This window comes from Peromyscus eremicus, chromosome 17 (genome assembly GCF_949786415.1).
Source record: "Peromyscus eremicus chromosome 17, PerEre_H2_v1, whole genome shotgun sequence".
Classification (NCBI taxonomy): Eukaryota; Metazoa; Chordata; class Mammalia; order Rodentia; family Cricetidae; genus Peromyscus; species Peromyscus eremicus.
The window spans coordinates 51,448,472-51,465,695 of NC_081433.1; the positions used below are offsets into that span (position 1 = coordinate 51,448,472).

A 17,224-nucleotide genomic window follows, 5' to 3' on the forward strand; every position below is an offset into this window, starting at 1 on the left:
CTCATGCCCGACCTACAATAACGAAGTGTCACATCCATGACCATATTTCCCACCATTGCCAACTACAGTGACTCTAAGAGTCACAGGTCATTTTCACTGTTGGAATATTTGTGAAAAGTTATAGAACATTGTCAATGAGACCTCTGAGGAGAAAACCAATTAAGTGAAACTTCTACCAGCTTGATTTATCATCCTTTCTTAAATCTTGCCTTGTAATTCTCATGGATGAATTCTAGAATAGTCTCAATTTGGATTAGTTATGTCTGTGTTTCAATTTTCATCTCATTAGATGTTTTGACTAAAATACTAGATCCTGGGATAACTCAAGTAAACTAAAAGTATGTGTAGATTTGGAGTTCTATTCAGTGATTTTCTCTATCTCATGTAATATATATTCTTCCAAGTCTTAATGTTACTTTGGGGATACTCATTTTATCTACTTTAAAATACTAGGCACATGACAACATTTTAAAATAACATAAAATATTTGCAGCTATACCACAGGAATTCATCTTATGAGAGCAACAGGGATAAATAGTATGAATGATTTTTTTAAAGGAGACAAGTGTAGGACTAAAATAATTTTAAAGCAATATTAGTGTGAATGAATCTTTATTTCCTTCACTTCATCACAAATCCCAAGTGTAAAAAATGCAACTAAGATTGGAAAGCACGATATCCTGGTCTCTACTTTGTGAGATACTAATAGCTTCCAACAGGGATTCAAGTGATCAGATGTCAAAATTGCTATATTACAAGGTGTACATTTCTCAATCCTTAACTCCAATAGAAAGGACATTTTGTAAGCCTATCCTCAATACTCCAAACATTTTATTTCTTATCATAAAAGTTCTATGGTGATGATTGATCACAGAAATGCTAATTTTTATTTCCATTTTTATTGAATTCCAAATAAGCAAGGGTAGGGACAGTTTTTGAGCTGGTCACAGCAGAACTGGGATAAACATGAAGATCAAACAAAATTATTTGTGTGTCACTTCCCTTTAAATGATTTATTTCTCCTGCTCATCTTTTAAATTTGGTAACAGAAGCATAGGAGCTTATAACTCAAATAATTTTGAAGAATAACAGATAGGTGCTCTCTCCCTTTCCTGATCTCTGTCAGGTTGGAAAAGAAGCTTTAGTTTTTTGTTCTTGCTGCTTATTCATTTTAAACCCATGGTTTCTTCTAGGGCCTCCCTTTGATCATGGGCTTCAACATTGGTCCTCAGCAGGTGACAGGCAGACCTTGACTGAACAACTCATTACCTTGCCTGAGATTTACAGTTGAGACTGGAGGAAAAAATACATTATAATATGTATTTTACAGATAATATATAGCCATAGTGTGTAAATAAGTATGTTTATGTGTGTGAGAGAAAGGGAGAAATGGAGAGAGGAAAGGAAAAAGGAATCAGGGAAACAGAGGAAAAGTGGGGAAGAAAAAAGGAGAGGAAATAGAGAGAAAAGAGGAGAAAGATCAGTTTGGTGACCTACGGAAGAATTCTTAGATAAATTACTGTTAATGAATTTAATAAAATATTTGGTATGATAATGGAAATCAATTTTACTGAAACCAAAGATATCCAAGACAAAAATCTGTGATTTTGATTGTTTGTTAATTTTTGGTTTTTGGTTTTTGGTGAGGAGTTGTATAACATTCCTGGCTCACCTGGAACCCACTCTGTAGACCAGGCTCCAGCCTAGCCTTCTCTGCCTCTCAAGTATTATGATTAAAGGCGTGCGCTACCACTGCCCAGCCTGTGATATCATTTTATACATGATTTTTTAAAATTGAAAAAGTAGCTCTGAGGTTCATGAGAAAAAATATGAATAAAACAGCCATGTGGAAAGAATACAGAGAAAAGACAGGTTAGAAATAACAACACAGATGCACAGTTTTCCTAGAAGATCCATGGTTCAGTTATTAACACTGTGTTCTGGGGCCATCCTACAGAGATACCCTTCACATTCCCTCAGTGGAGCTTTGGGTATCTTTTGATGTAGGGGTAACTTACAAATTTGTTTTGCTTGAACAACTCTTTCAAGTATATATATATATATATATATATATATATATATATATATATATATATATATATAGTCACCGTTCTACCATTACAAAACTTTACGTTCATAAAGTTTTTGCTAGGTTTCTTCTGAAACCACATTGGTGTTCACTTTCTCTACTTTCATCAATTTGAAGTTGGTCATTGTCACTGAATATTGTTACCTATCGTAGACATATTTTCCAGTTAATGTCTTTAAAAATTAAAGCCCTGCATTGTGTTTTGATCCCATATACATTCCAATGCTGTTGCTGCACTGTCGTAGAAGTCAAACATGTTAAGGAAGCATCCGTCAGTTTGAAGATACAAAGTTGAAAAGTCATATTATTTGTCCTTACTCTGGGCATTTAAATTGTCAGTGCTTTACAGTAAAAGTTCTATGACAATAAAATAATACTACAGTGTCTTCAGCACACAAAACAATGGCCACCACCTGTATGAGACTTCTGAGTAACAGAATGTATCTGGTATGAGAGAAGATTTACATGTTTACATTTAATTATATTGAGTTTATATCATTGGTTATTAACATCAAAGCATCTCCTGGGTCGGGGGGGGGGGGTGCATGCAGCAGAGGCTAGAAGGCAAGTCCCCTGTGATTGGTATGAGCTAATGAACTCATGAGTCTACATGTTTTAGGTTGATGCCCAATATATATTTTTTTTCTTATCTGGCCTGGTTTTTCCATTCATCCTAATTTTGTTTTTGAGGATCTGATTAGTAAGTACGTGGCATGAGGACAGCCTCATAGTCCAGGCAGAACCTCAGTTTAGACATTATATGGGGGTTTTGTACTTCTGTCCAAGCAGATGCAGACTTGGTAACCCTCTGTGAGTTGGTAGCCTCAGACAAGCTACCCAGTCTATTTAAACATTGCATTCATCATCTATCAAATTAGTGTGACAATATTGCTTTCATCGTATAATTAGAATGAAATGAACTAAATTAAAATTGAAATTAAATACCTTTAAAGAGGTTGGTATAGTATCTAACACTGTTGACAGTCACTGAATGTTAGATAGTATGGACATTATTTATAACTGGGGTAATTTTTATAATATTGAGTATGTCTGATATTAGAGAAATCTGATAGACAATATAGTTGTCACCACATAGAAGATTTTTTTGTATATCTCTATATTTGCAATATTTTGAGAAACATATTTTGAAATATGTTGCAATATTTTGAGAAACATATTTTGAAAGATTCCAGAGTAACTACACTAAAACAAATATTAAATTATCATATTTTTGTTAGCAAACTTGTTTAATTTTATGCTACTTCCTACTTATTAAAAGAAGGTTTATCTCCTCTTAGTGGAAAATTCTGTCTTCAGCTGTCAACACTGCTCATGACGATATTCTATTTGAATTTAAAAGGGCACAGTGATTAGAAAAGTAGCTTCAATTTAAGTTTAATCCAAATTTAAATTACTTTAAAATGGTCAAAGGATGTACTCATCACGTATACTCATTAGGTATCTGTTTCTGAACAGTCAGGGAAATCAGCTCTTAATGATTCTGCTGAAATGTTTTGGTTAGCTGAACTTTCCCCAGCTAATAAATTGAGAGGTTACCCTATGATTCATCTTTGTGTGTTTAAGTATCAGCACCTATCATATTCTAGAACATTCCTGCCTTTAAACATTTGCTGTTATTTTCACTCTTGTAGAGTTGCTCGTTAACAGTCTGACCTATATATACTGATGTTTTCTTCCACTAACAAGAATTTGTTATTTTGTGGAATATTTATGTTAAGAATCTATTCTACTTTATTTGTCAAGTTATGACATTATTTACAGATGATCCCTTAATGAATGTCTTGCCTTAGGAAAATGAGCAGTGTTATATTTTACAGTGATGTTAGATATTTAATTCAGAATGTTTGTATCTCATGATGATTTTACTTTTGATTATCTACTGACTCATGGTATGAAAGGATAAATTTTTTTTTTTTTTTTTTTTTTTTTTGGTTTTTCGAGACAGGGTTTCTCTGTGTAGCTTTGCGCCTTCCTGGAACTCGCTTTGGAGACCAGGCTGGCCTCGAACTCACAGAGATCCACCTGCCTCTGCCTCCCGAGTGCTGGGATTAAAGGCGTGCGCCACCACCGCCCGGCTTGAAAGGATAAATATTTTAATGAAAATATATCTCTGTTAGATATCATCTCATCACTGTAACAAAATACCTGAGATTTTAAATTTTTTTCTTAATTTTTAAATTTTTTTATTTTTCAGTTCTGATGTTACAATATTTAAAAAAATATTTATTTTACCTTTGACATAAAATATAACTATCTATTTTCCTCCTCTTCCCTTCCCTCCCTTCAAACCTTCCCATACACCCTATCTCTCCCTACTCCCTTTCAAATTCAATGACTTTTTCATTAGTTGTTATGTAGGTGTACATGTGTGTGAATCTACATATACCTACACTCCTAAATATGTAAATATAAATCTCTTAGTCTGTATGTATATCTTCATGGCTCAGCATTTGACATACTCTTCCCTGGAGAAGATTATTTCTTCCACATTGAGCATTCCTTAGTTGCTTGGTCGCCTGTAGTTCTTTGTGTGGAGTTTAGCCTTTGTGGGCTTTCTCATATTCATGGTATCATGTCTTTTTATTTTTTTATTTAATTAACATTTTTCTCATTTATTTTACATGCCAAACTCAGTTTCCCCTCCCTCCTCTCCTCCTGTTCCTGCCCTCCCATCTATTTCCCTCCCCATCCACTCCTTCTCTGTCTCCTTTCAGAAAGGGACAGGCCTCCTATGGGCTTGCACAAAGCATGACACATCAAGTTGAGGCAGGACCATGTTCCCTCCCCCACCAGTATCAAGGCTGGGCAAGGCTGGGCAAGCATGTGGAACAGGTTCCCAAAAGCCAGCTAAACACCAGGGACAGGTCCTGATCTCACTTCGAGAAGCCTTACAAACAGAACAAGCTCCATAACTGTGGTACACATGCAGAGGGCCTAAGTCAGTTCCATGCAGGCTCCTTAACTGTGGTTCCAGAGTCCATGAGCTCCCAAAAGCTCAGGTCAGCTGTCCCTGTGGGTTATCTGTCATGACCTTGACCCTCCTTGGCTTGTATGTTCCCTCCTCCCTTTCTTCAGGAGGACGCTAGGGGTTTTTCTATTGTTATGTTGATAAGTGTTTATGTACACAGCTTTTAACATTCCTGGGAGATACACTCTAGCTGCAAAATCCCTGGTCCTTCTGGCTCTAACAATATTCTGCCACAATGATCCCAGAGCCTTAGGTGAGGGAGTTAAATTGTAAATGTGTACATATAAGAGGTAAGGAATACACTTATCTGTGGGCATAAGGGAAAATACTTAGAATGCAATTAAGGATTATGTGGATTTAATAAAGCAGTGATTCTAGGTTCTCCTCCAAGATCCACTAGCCCTGGGTAGTTAGCTGGGTTGAAAATTTTTCATGTGTGTGTGTGTGTGTGTGTGTGTGTGTGTGTGTGTGTAACCAACCCTCTTATTAAATAAGAAACACAAAGCCAATACAGAGATGAAAGCCAAGAGGTCAGAGCAATAGCTAAGAGCTAAAAACCTTACCCTTCACTGTTGCAGTGGTCCTACCTCTCCAAAAGAGAGCTACTTCCTGTGTGCCTGTCTTTTTATAGTGTTTCTGTTCTGCCTTCTCATTGGTTGTAAACCCAACCACATAACCTCCTAGTCACTGCCTGACTGTACAGACCTCCAGGTCTTCTATGGTTGGTATTGAGATTAAAGGCGTGTGTCTCCATGCTGGCTGTATCCTTGAACACACAGAGATCTACCTAGCTCTCCCTACCAAGTGCTGGGATTAAAGACGTGCACCACCACCACCCAGTTTCTGCTATGGTTTGCTAATAGCTCTGACCCTCGGGCAACTTTATTTATTAACATACAAATCACATTTTAGTACAAATAAAATATCACCGTGTGTGTGTGTGTGTGTGTGTGTGTGTGTGTGTGTGTGTGTGTGTGTGAAGGGAAATTTTGTTTTGCTAATGGTTTCAAAGCTCTCAGTCAGTACTAACTCAGTCCTATAGTTTTTAGGCCTATGCGTGGCAGGCCATAATGGCTATAGTATGTGACAGAGGACTTTTGCTCACATTGTGATGTCCAGGAAGGAGTCAGAAAGACAGGGAGAGGTGGAGGGATGGGGAGAAAGAGAGACTCAAGGATACCACAATAGCAAATTCTATCCTCCAGCCATAACCCTAATCCCCTCCTCTTCAAGGTACCTTCAAATGGGAAGCATATTTTTAACAAGTGAGACTTGGGACACATTTCAGATATGAATAACAATTTAAATATCTCAGAATTCTAGAGAACCAACATCAGACCCAAGATCAGGAAAGTAAGCTAGCAAGCAAGGAAGGAACTACATTGCTAAATTCTACTTTTCTAGAAACCATACATGTACTAATACAGACCATAATTTTAACTCTCTATCCTCAGACCATACCTAAGAAAATAGCATATCCAAACATCAAGTTAGTTCGTGGATAATATATTGACATTCTCTTTCTCTCACTGTAAAAATTACTGCTCTTCACTATAAAAGGCAGCATTTACATGATTCTGTCTCATAATGACTTCTAAGTTTTTTTCTTACTCTTGTTATGACTTGCTTCTCTTGTTTCTAGATAGTATAAGGCAGTGCATGGCAGCAGTAGTCACTGTCTAAAATTCTGTGTTCAACTTTCACACTCCAGGCACTCACTTTTAAATGCTTCTGAAGCTAGAGCTCTTCTGTCTTTTATTTTTTGAAAATAGATTCTTCTTTCATACAATAGATCCCAACTACAGTTTCCCCTCCCTCCACTTCTCCTAGCTCCTCCCCTCTCCTCCCAAAACCCACTCCCTTTCTGTGTCCTTCAGAAAACAGCAGTCCCCTCAAGAGACTAAACAAGATACAGCAAGACAAGGCAAAAGCCCTCTTATTGAGACTGGACAAGGCAACCCAGTAAGAGGAAAGGAGTCTGTCTCAAGAGCAGGCAAAGGAGTCAGAGAAACACCTGCTCCCCCCACTGTTGAGAGTATCACAAAACACCAAGCTAACAGCCATAACATATACACAGAGGACCTGGTGCAGACCTTTGCAGGCCCCAAGCTTGCTACCTGAGTCTCTGTGAGCCCATGTGTTCCCTGCTTACTTGCTATGACTATGCCAGCTAAGAATGTTGAACATGAGGAGAGGTCCCAGTGGGCAGATGCCTCCCTTGCCCGCCGGAGCTTGGAACAGACTCACAGCCAGGTAGAGTGAGTTCAATGGCTGAGGGGAGGTACCTCGGAGATCTCATAACCCAATTCAGACTACTCTCCCCTGACTTTTGTGCTCACTTCGGCAGCACATACACTAAAATTGGAACAATGCAGTGAAGATTAGCATTGCCCCCTCGCAAGGATGACATGCAAATTTGTGAAGAAAGTTGAACATGTTTTTGTTTGTTTCTGAGCCATTTCAGCCTGTATTAGTTGTGGAGTTGATGAAAATCTTTTCCCATTTTGTAGGCTGTCATTTTGTCCTATTGACAGTGTCCTTTGCCTTACAGAAGACGTTTCAGTTTCATGATGTCCGGTTACTGATAGTTGTTAGTGTCTATGCTATTAATGTTCTGTTCAAAAAGTTCCCTCCTGTGCCAATGTGTTCAAGGCTATCCATCATTTTCTCCTCTATCAAGTTCAGTGTGTCTGGTTTTGTGTTGAGGTCTTTGATCCACTTGTACTTGAGTTTTGTGCAGAGTTATAAATATGGATCTATTTGCATTCTTCTATATGTAGATATCCAGTTTGACCAGCACCATTTGTTAAAGCTGCTTTTTTTTTCCCAGCCAGTGTGTATTTATGGCTTCTTCATCAAAAATCAGGTGTTCACAGGTGTGCAGGTGTGTGGATTTACTTCCTGGTCTTCAATTTTACTACAGTGACCAACTTGTCTCTTTTTATGTCAATACCACGTGGTTTTCATTATTATAGTTCTGCAGTACAGAAACCAAAGATGGTGATGCCTCTCCTAGTTCTTTTATTATTCACAATTTTTCTTTTAGCTACTCTGGGCTTTTTGTTTTTTCATATGAAGTTGAATATTGTCCTTTCAAGTTCTGTAAATAATTGTGTTGGAATTTTTATGGTGGTTGTGTTGAATCTGTAGATTGCTTTTGGTAGGATGGCCATTTTTACTGTTAATTGTACAAATCCATAAGCATGAAAAATATTTCCATCTTTTGATATCTTCTTAAATTTTCTTCTGCAAAAGCGAAGTTTTTATTATACAAGTCTTTCTCTTGCTTAGTTAGAGTTAACCCAAGATATTTTATATTATTTGTTGTTATTGTGAACGGTGTTGCTTCCCTGATTTCATTTTTAGTTTGATTCCCATTTGTACATAGGAAGTGTACAGATTTTTTTTAGTTAACCTTTATTGAGCCACTTTGCTTGAAAGTGTTTACCAGATTCTTTCAAAGCACTTTGACCCTACACTCTATTCCATCCACCCTGCAATTCCTTCCATTTTTTTTCTATTTTCAACTTCTCTTGTTTCTGTAAATTTGAGGAGAACTAAGTTTTCTTGGAAAATGTATATATACTATCCTATCTTTTTCATCAAAGTATTATCTATTAGCTCATTTTTTTTCTTCCTAAATCCTATAATATTTGTACTCTGACGAACACTGAAAATATCATGTATCAGGAGCTGAATTACTGACGAATAATGACATTCTCTCTCAAGGTATCCATCAACTGCCAATAGCTCTTCAGTTCTGTGTGAATTTCCATGGGCCCTCCTTCCATTCTTGGAGGAACTTTGGCTGACTCGATCTTGCGCTGTTCTTATACAAGCAGTCAGAACTGCTGTCGGTTCTTGTGTGTGCCGTGGTTCTATAGCTACTCCTGTAGTGACAACACCAAACGGACTCGGGGAGGTTTTTTGTTTTGTTTTGTTTTGTTTTTTTTAAAAAAAAGAATACATGAAACTTGGTGGGGAGTATGGATGGAATGGTGGGGAGGAAGTGGGAGCTGTTTTGAATAAAACATTGTGTGTGTGTAAGTATATATTATTGCTTTCAAGTAATAAATAAAAAAATTATGTTCTAATAGGCTTCCTAACATACCAGTTGTCTTTCAAACTAACCATGCTTCTAACACATCTTTCTTTTTTAAAAACAATTGTTTGAAAGTTAATTTATATGTACGAATGTTCAGTTACATGCATATCTCTGCACAATGTGTGTACCTGGCCAGAGGAAGGTATCAGATTTCCTGGAATTGGAGTTACAGATGCATGTGAGTTACCACGTGGATTCTGGGAATTAAACCCGGGTCCTCTGGAAGATTAGCCAGTGCTTTTAACTACTAAACCGTCTCTCCAGCCCCTAACACATCTTTTTAAATACACGTTTCTCTAAGAAAATGGAGCAAAAATCATTATCTATTAATTATTAGTAGCAGTTTTTGAATATCTAATACATACATATTACTATGTAACCCAAAACTTACTGTATATTGAAAAAACACCACAGCTGGTGGTTATGAAGCAGTTATTGATACTAGGTACTTTTCTCTGACCATCGCCTTTCACCCTCAGTAAGGTCAGGGAAGAGAAAGACTTGAAGGTAGAGAAGCTAAGTAAACTGGATGACAAAGTATGTATGTGACTGTGGTCAGATTCCAACTTAGATCTCCCTGAGGAACTCGTCTTTTCATTTATGCGAATAAGAGTGTAGGATTATTTCAATAATTCCAGGACTCGTGTTTTAGCAATAATAGTTAATATTTATTTAGCATGACAGAAATCCTATCTTATGCTCTTTCATTATAGCACACCAAATAAGGGAAGCGAGAGAGTATAGTGGAATGGTGCCCTGAGATTCAGGAGACAAGGAAAACACTGGCAGACATAAACAGGAGAAGCAGTTAGCTTTTATTTAAAAATCCCTTTTGGCAAGTTAACATTTCAAATTATACCTAAATCACCTCCCACCAATAACAGTAAATACAACTAGCTTTGCAAAATATAACTGAAACCTGAGGTATATCAATTACCGTATCACATTTATGTATTTTTTGGTTGCTATTCCTCTTGTGAAGGTGGGGCAATAAATTTTGTGAAGTTGAATGTATTTTAACAAAATTACTCTGTTCTATAGCAGCTAGAAATTCTTGAAAAATAAAATAGTTAAGAATAAACATTCACTGTGAGTCAAAAGACATGCCCACTCTGTTTGGTCAGCGTTCAGGAAAATGACAGGAGACAAGATGCTACTTTTGCAGCATCAAAGAAAGAATAAATTGAGAATTATGATAAGACCCATATGATATGGAACTAAAATTACTTATAAGGAGCATCTGGACCAAAAGTAGTTATTGGTTTCTTAGTTTCATGGACTAGAGTTCTTTTTGATTTAATTTTTCATGTTCATTTTTATTGCTGAGAGAAGTTAATTAAAAGACCAAGTCCAAATTTCAAATTTCAAATATTTTTGAGTTAATATATTCTTCTGAATGAAACATGCTAGTCAGGCAATACACAGCACACTGTAATTATTTTGATGTACTTTGTTTCTTTCAATGATGTCATGATTTTTTTTTTAGCTTTTCAGAACAAAGTTTTACCTTGTTGATTTTGTCTAATAAATTGTTTTTAATAAGCTTGACCAATTTAATGAAATTAATTCCTGCAGTCTCATGTTCAGGGAAGAAAATTAATTCAAAGAAAAATATAATATACTAAATGTTCTCAAAATATGAACTAAAATATACATATGTTCTTGGGGGGCATTTTATTTGAAAAATCACAAGCATGAGTATAAATAAATTAGGCTGCTCAGTGCTTTTGCATGCACAGGCCGCTTAGGGAGAAGGCAATCTAGTCTTTTGTGCTCCTTTTCGTTGTGACAAAAGAGATAATCAGAAATAGGGTAATAATTAGACATGATTGGGTAAATGAATTAGCTATGCAATTTCATAAGACTTCAACTATATGCCTCATAAACTTTGAAGAACTAGGATGTACTAAATTAGTCCTTTACAAAAGGGTTTCCCATTTTTCAATGCAGACATATTGGCCAGTGACTCTACTATGGGGAACTGCCCTATCCATTTTAAGACACTGGATAGCATCTGCGATCTCTATTCAGCAGATTCTTGCATCAGGCTCCTTCTAAAATCTCAATTCGTGACAATAAAAAAGTGTCTTTAACAATTCCAAATGCTTTCTCAGGAACACATCAGTGGTAAGAACTGGAGCTGATAGTGATAGAACAGGAAGTGAGGCCAGACCTTTAGTACTCCACCACCCTGATGGCTTTGAAACTGCCTGTGTCCTTCTGGCCCCCACGCTGGTTTCACACCTACACGCAGGCAGTTGAACTGTCTGTTTACTTAACAAAATTTCTCCCGTGGTATCTCATAAGCTGCAGCTGACTTTCCTGAGATCACCTGGGCATCTCCATCTCAGCTTACTCTCTTGGTTCTTTTTCCTAATTTTTCCTTGAATTAGGATAACACACAGCTTAACTTATGGCATTATTTTTTCTATCTGTCTGTCTGTCTATCCATGTACTGGGATGTGGTGTCGTGTATGCCATCGTACTTGTGTGGAGATCAGAGGACAACTTTAAGGGTTCTGTTTTCTCCAACATGTGAGTCACAGGGGTCAAACTTGTGCTTAGCTGTAGCACCTTTAATTGTGTGATAGGCATCTCAAAGTCAGTATATCGAGGCGAAACACCAGTCTTCTCTTCTATCAATTTTTCAGTCTTCAAGCCAGTAACTATAAATTATGTGCTTTGATTGCTCATTAAAAAGCAAAACAAACTTGAAATCATTCTTGACACTTTTATGAGCAAAATTTCATTTTGGTAGTGAAATAACTGCATTTGAGTAACTCTATTCAGTTTTACTAGAAAGGAAGATAGTATATTCAAAGGAAAACATCATTTACTAAATAGTTACAAAACTGGATATATCTATTTGTATATTTGTATTATATATTACATGTCCTATTGTTATACATGTTATGTTGATTAAATATCTCTTACCTATGCATACATGAAGCTTAATTTTTATTACATGTATAAAAATCTTAGCAATACCTCAGCCATAACAGAACAGTCAAATGACCATTTCTGGAAAAACAATCTAGGTTACTATGTTTATTTTTAAAAGGAAGTTGATGTGCCTTACTGTTCTTGATATCTGTTGAATTATTTCTGGTGATTGCATTCTCATTGGCAGAGTCTATAGCAAATACAGGGCACCACAAGAAAAATAGGATGAACATAAAATATGTCTCTGGTTTTCTCTATTCTCTTATAAAGCTGTCAATAGCTACATGGTGGCTCTCGCCAGAGACATTCCTTGTATTTAAAATATCATATACTCTCCATCCACTTGTGATTCTCTAGGAATGTGAAAAAATAATTTAACGAATGTTATATTTTTCTTTACTTTTCATGAGTTTATTGATAATTTATCAAAATAACTTTCATAAGGTTTTATGACCACAAAGGTAATCATGATTCAAAGTAAATGTTATAATCTCTTGTCTATTTCCCTTCATTTGATGTAACTATAATCTAAATTGTAACCATTTTCCTGGATTTTTTAAATTTCTACATTTATAAATAAGAAAGTTGGTAGCTCTTTACTTGCCAGTTTGTACTGTTATACGTTGGATCCTACTATAACAAGTGAAGGTCTGTTGGTTCCTATAGCCCACATTTTTGCTGCTTGGTTCTTTGTGTCATATTTAGTTAAATTTGTTAAATGAAAGGGATTTATAGTAGTATACCTGTGCCCCTGCTTTTCTGGACAAAGCATATTTTTGTGCAATGAGCTTTCATTCATATCCATAAAGATATAATTATACAATTAACTTTCACTTGTTTAGTTCCTTCATATTTATTACTAATTTTCATCCATAACTTCTGATAAAATTCCATTACAATTTTCATAGAAGTAGTGTGGGTGACTTCCTTATCACTTCAGTTTAGTTTCCAATATAAAAGCTTTTTGTAAAAACAACTTTGTGATCTTTTCTGCCATGTTGATGTTGAAAGATTGACAGCCCAAGACATTCTTTGTTAGTATGTTAAAACTGCTTTTTTCTTCACAGTGTATAGTTGTGTGTGTGTGTGTGTGTGTGTGTGTGTGTGTGTGTGTGTGTGTGCTTAATCCTTCTGGATTCACTTGCTATGGAAAGAACAAATTTCCATTATTTTTATTCAGCTAAGGTCATAACACTGTTGTACCTGTAGATGGATTTTTATTGCATCAATTTACCATGCTTTATATAGAGTTGCCAAGTTGGGTACCACTTTACTTCCATTTTGGAGTATTCTGTCTTCTCTCTTGGGTGAGTCTTCAGTATCGTTTATTTAATTGTTACCTCTCACTTAGGCATATTGCTTCAGGACATATTCTAGTCACTTCCTGGGAAAAGTCTATTAAAAGCTCAAGTTTTTATCCCTGAACATACTTACTATTCTCCCATACTTGATTGGCATGGCTAAGAAATTCCAAATTTTGGCATAGCTGAAATATTCTAGATCTGAAGTAATTTTTATTTAGAAAATCAGAAGCATTTGTTGATATCTTCCTACCAGTGTGATGTTGAACAGACAAGATGTTTTGGTTCTCTGGCAAATAATTTTTCCCTCTTCCTAAGAGACTGTTAGATATTTTACTTATTATATAATGCTTAAACAATGCATTTACCCTATCATACTGCATTCCAGGTAAATCATTTAAGCACAGGGACTCTACAATTCACTTAACATTATTCTATTTGACAGTTCATTTTCCACTTTGTTTTAATTTTACCTTTGTAGTGCAGGCTGGCCTAGAGCTCATAATAAAGCTCATATTTGCCCCAAATTCCTACTCATCATTCCTACCTATAGCATATTGTAGAATAAACCATTACATCTCCTTTTAATTATGACTACTCAGTTGATGATTTTCTATTTTGTATTAACTTAGTTGAGTTTATATATATATATATATATATATATTACTTAGATGTGGGAATTCTATACTAGCTACATTTTTTAAATTCTTTGTTTTTTCATCTATATCATTTTTCTGTTTTCTGGAGCATTTAAAACTCCTTATCTTTCACCTATGCTGTGCAACCAACAGAAGATGAAACCATACTCTATAGAAAGTCAGTAACACAGTCAACTACAGGTCCAAAGATTCCTATTACCTCCAGTGTACGTCCTGGGATGAACATCCAATGCTGATGAGGACCAAGATTGCACTTCTCTAGAACTTTTAAATTTAATGATTTGAGAGGCACTAACTGCACGGTGGTTGTGATTAGATGTTAGAACACAATAATGACATTGTGTGCAAGAACATCTGACAAAATTGGGAGGCTGAGGTGAAAATCTTGTGTTCTAGCCATACAACATTTCTTGTATGATGGTGCCTGTGACATGGCCAACTTGCAGTGAAAATATAAAGTATTTTTCATCATTTTATATGTATGTCCTTATGAGTGTGTGGGTATCCAATAGAGGCCAGAAGATCACCTTGAATATTGTTTCTCAGGTGCCAGGTGCCATCCACCTTATTTTTTTAAAAATTAACTGGCCTTGAATTCACCAAGCCTAGCCTAAGTAACAAGCCGCTGGGAACTGTCTGTCTTCATATCCGCAGCATTGGGTTTACAACTACATGCCATCATGCCCAGCTGTTTTTTTTTTTTAACATAAATTGGGGATTAAATTCAGGCACTAATATTTACAAGATTAGAAGCATATTACCTACTAGTCATTTCTCCAATCCCATCTTCCTCTGTCCTTCTGTAATCATGTCTGTGGCATGAATCTCTTCATTAAGCTGAATTTATGACTTTAACACAAAGGGGTGTAGCCTGCTTCTCTAGGCGACACTTCTGAGTTCAGCCCATAAGGTTTCAGTCTTACATTAATGAGTGTTGTTGACTTAGTTACTTTCCTGTCACCTCCTTGCTGGGATTCTGACACTGACACATGCTGCTTAGTGTCACTGCTCTCTGAAATCATTGTGCAAGAATCTGTGAACCTCTGTCTTGAGTTTGCTTTTTATTATTTTGCTAAAGCACTAATCAAAAGAAACATGGGGAGTACAGGTCTATTTCGTTTTCCAGCCTCCAGTCCTTCATGAAGGTAAATCAATGCATGCAATTAAACATGGGAACCTAGAGACAGAACCACAGAAGGAATGCTGCTTATCAGCTTGCTCCCTAAGCCTTGCTAAGTACACTTCCTCATACCACCAAGAAAAACCTGCCAAGAGGCGGCACCAATTCCAGTGGCCTGGGATCCCTCACATCAATAATTAATCATGAAACAGGCATACAGGTCTGCCTATAAGCAATCTGATGGTGACATTTCCTCAACTGAGTCTCCTCTTTACAGATAGCTCTAGCTTGCATCATGTTGACAAAAAAGAAACTAGGGAAACCTCAATCTTATATCTTCCATGCCTGCAAAATCAACTATGGGATGATATTGTCTAGTTCCACTGCCAGTTGACAGTGTAATGTGGCCTCCTGGACAACAGCTATGTCAGCCTCTCAGCCTTGACCCTGGAAAACATTTCTCTAGACAGTTGTTTTCGAGAAACCACTTCAGCCTAGGCTTTCTCTTTTTAAATGAATTTGGATCTTCATAAGATAAAGCTTCCAATGTGTGGGATTTTGTCCTCAGGACAATTTTGCTATTGTTCCAATAAAATGCAGGGAATTTCTCTTCAGTGATGCTGATTTATTCAACAATTACAAGTACTTTCTCAGCAGGAACCAGAATGTTCTTCAAAACCTTTTTTTTTTATATATAAACAAAGTATTCCATTATCTTTAATTTCAAGTTCTTTAAAGTGTCCAGGAAACAGGCAGAAAGAAGTCAGCTTGAGCAAAACCTCACATAAATGGGCTCTTTCCCAGTTGCTCATAGAATCCTGGTTCCCTTATGAAACCTCATATGCCAGCATCATTATTCTACATTTCTCTGTGTTACTATTTATCAATCCATACCAGAATGGACTGTTAAATATCTGCATCAATGCCTCTCAATGCTCCAGCTATTCAAGTCCCCAATACCTAAGTCTTCCATATTGAGGCCACAAAATAGTGTCAAAGGCCTAAGAACCACACAGTCAGGTTTATTAAGCAATGGCCACAGTATGTGGTGCCAGTATCTGCATTAGATACATTTTGAAATCTGAGATTAACCAAAACATCGGTTAAATGTTATGTTTTGGCCCAGCTCTTGACTCTAAGGAAATTCTGTGGAAACTCAGAACTAGCCTTAGTCTTCAGTGGTTGTGAGGCTAGTGGATGGGAAAAACAAAAGAAAGCAAAAACCTAAGAAGAGATGATTGGTCCAACATGCTAGCACGCAGATTATCCTCCATTTGAGTGTAAGAGTCTTTTCGAAACAAGCTTAAAAAAATGTAAGTGTTGTCAATCAGAACTGTCTTTTTAATTTTTTTTGTACATTATTTCACTTAAGATTGTTGGCTCATAAACAAATTATTATTTTTTCCTTTTATTGAAAATAGACTTTTCTCACATAATATATCTTGATTATGGTTTCCACTACATCTGCTTTCTCCAGCTTCTCCCCACTTCACCTGCCATCTGGATCCACCCACTTTCTGTCTCTCATTAGAAAACAAACAGGTTTCTAAAGGACAATAATAAAATGAAATATAATAATATAAAACAAAAACTAATATAGCAGATTAGGACAAATCAAACAGAGGGAACAGAGCCCTCAAAAGGCAGAAGAAACAGATTCAGATGAAGATAACCACTCCTTCTAACACTTAGGAATCCAATAAAAACACTAACATGGAGGCCAAAATATATACACAATCTATATACAGAATCTATATATATAGATACAGAATCTATAGAGTAAAAAAGAGAAAAACATTGTGTGTGTGTGTGTGTATGTATGTATGTAAGTATATTTGTTTGTGTGGTGTGTGTGTAATAAAACAATATATAATAAAAATGTAAAATGAAATAATTAGTTTTTTTTTTTTTTTCAAAAAGAAAAGAAGAGAAAAAGAAAAGCCCTGACAGGACTTTATGAGACAAGGAAGCTCCAAGGATGCCATTGACTTTGTTTCTCTTGCCCATCCGCTGCTGGG

The 17,224-nt window shown here is 36.2% G+C and overlaps 1 protein-coding gene and 1 non-coding gene across 7 annotated transcripts in view; both read left to right on the forward strand.

The window, feature by feature from the left end:
• The window catches only part of Spock3 (SPARC (osteonectin), cwcv and kazal like domains proteoglycan 3), a 350,556-nt gene that overhangs the window by 55,304 nt on the left and 278,028 nt on the right, over positions 1-17,224 (forward strand). The gene's annotated exons all lie outside the window — the stretch shown is intronic.
• On the forward strand, positions 7,410-7,520 carry LOC131894772 (U6 spliceosomal RNA). Its single transcript, XR_009375007.1, has one exon. It is a non-coding gene; the product is annotated as a U6 spliceosomal RNA (small nuclear RNA).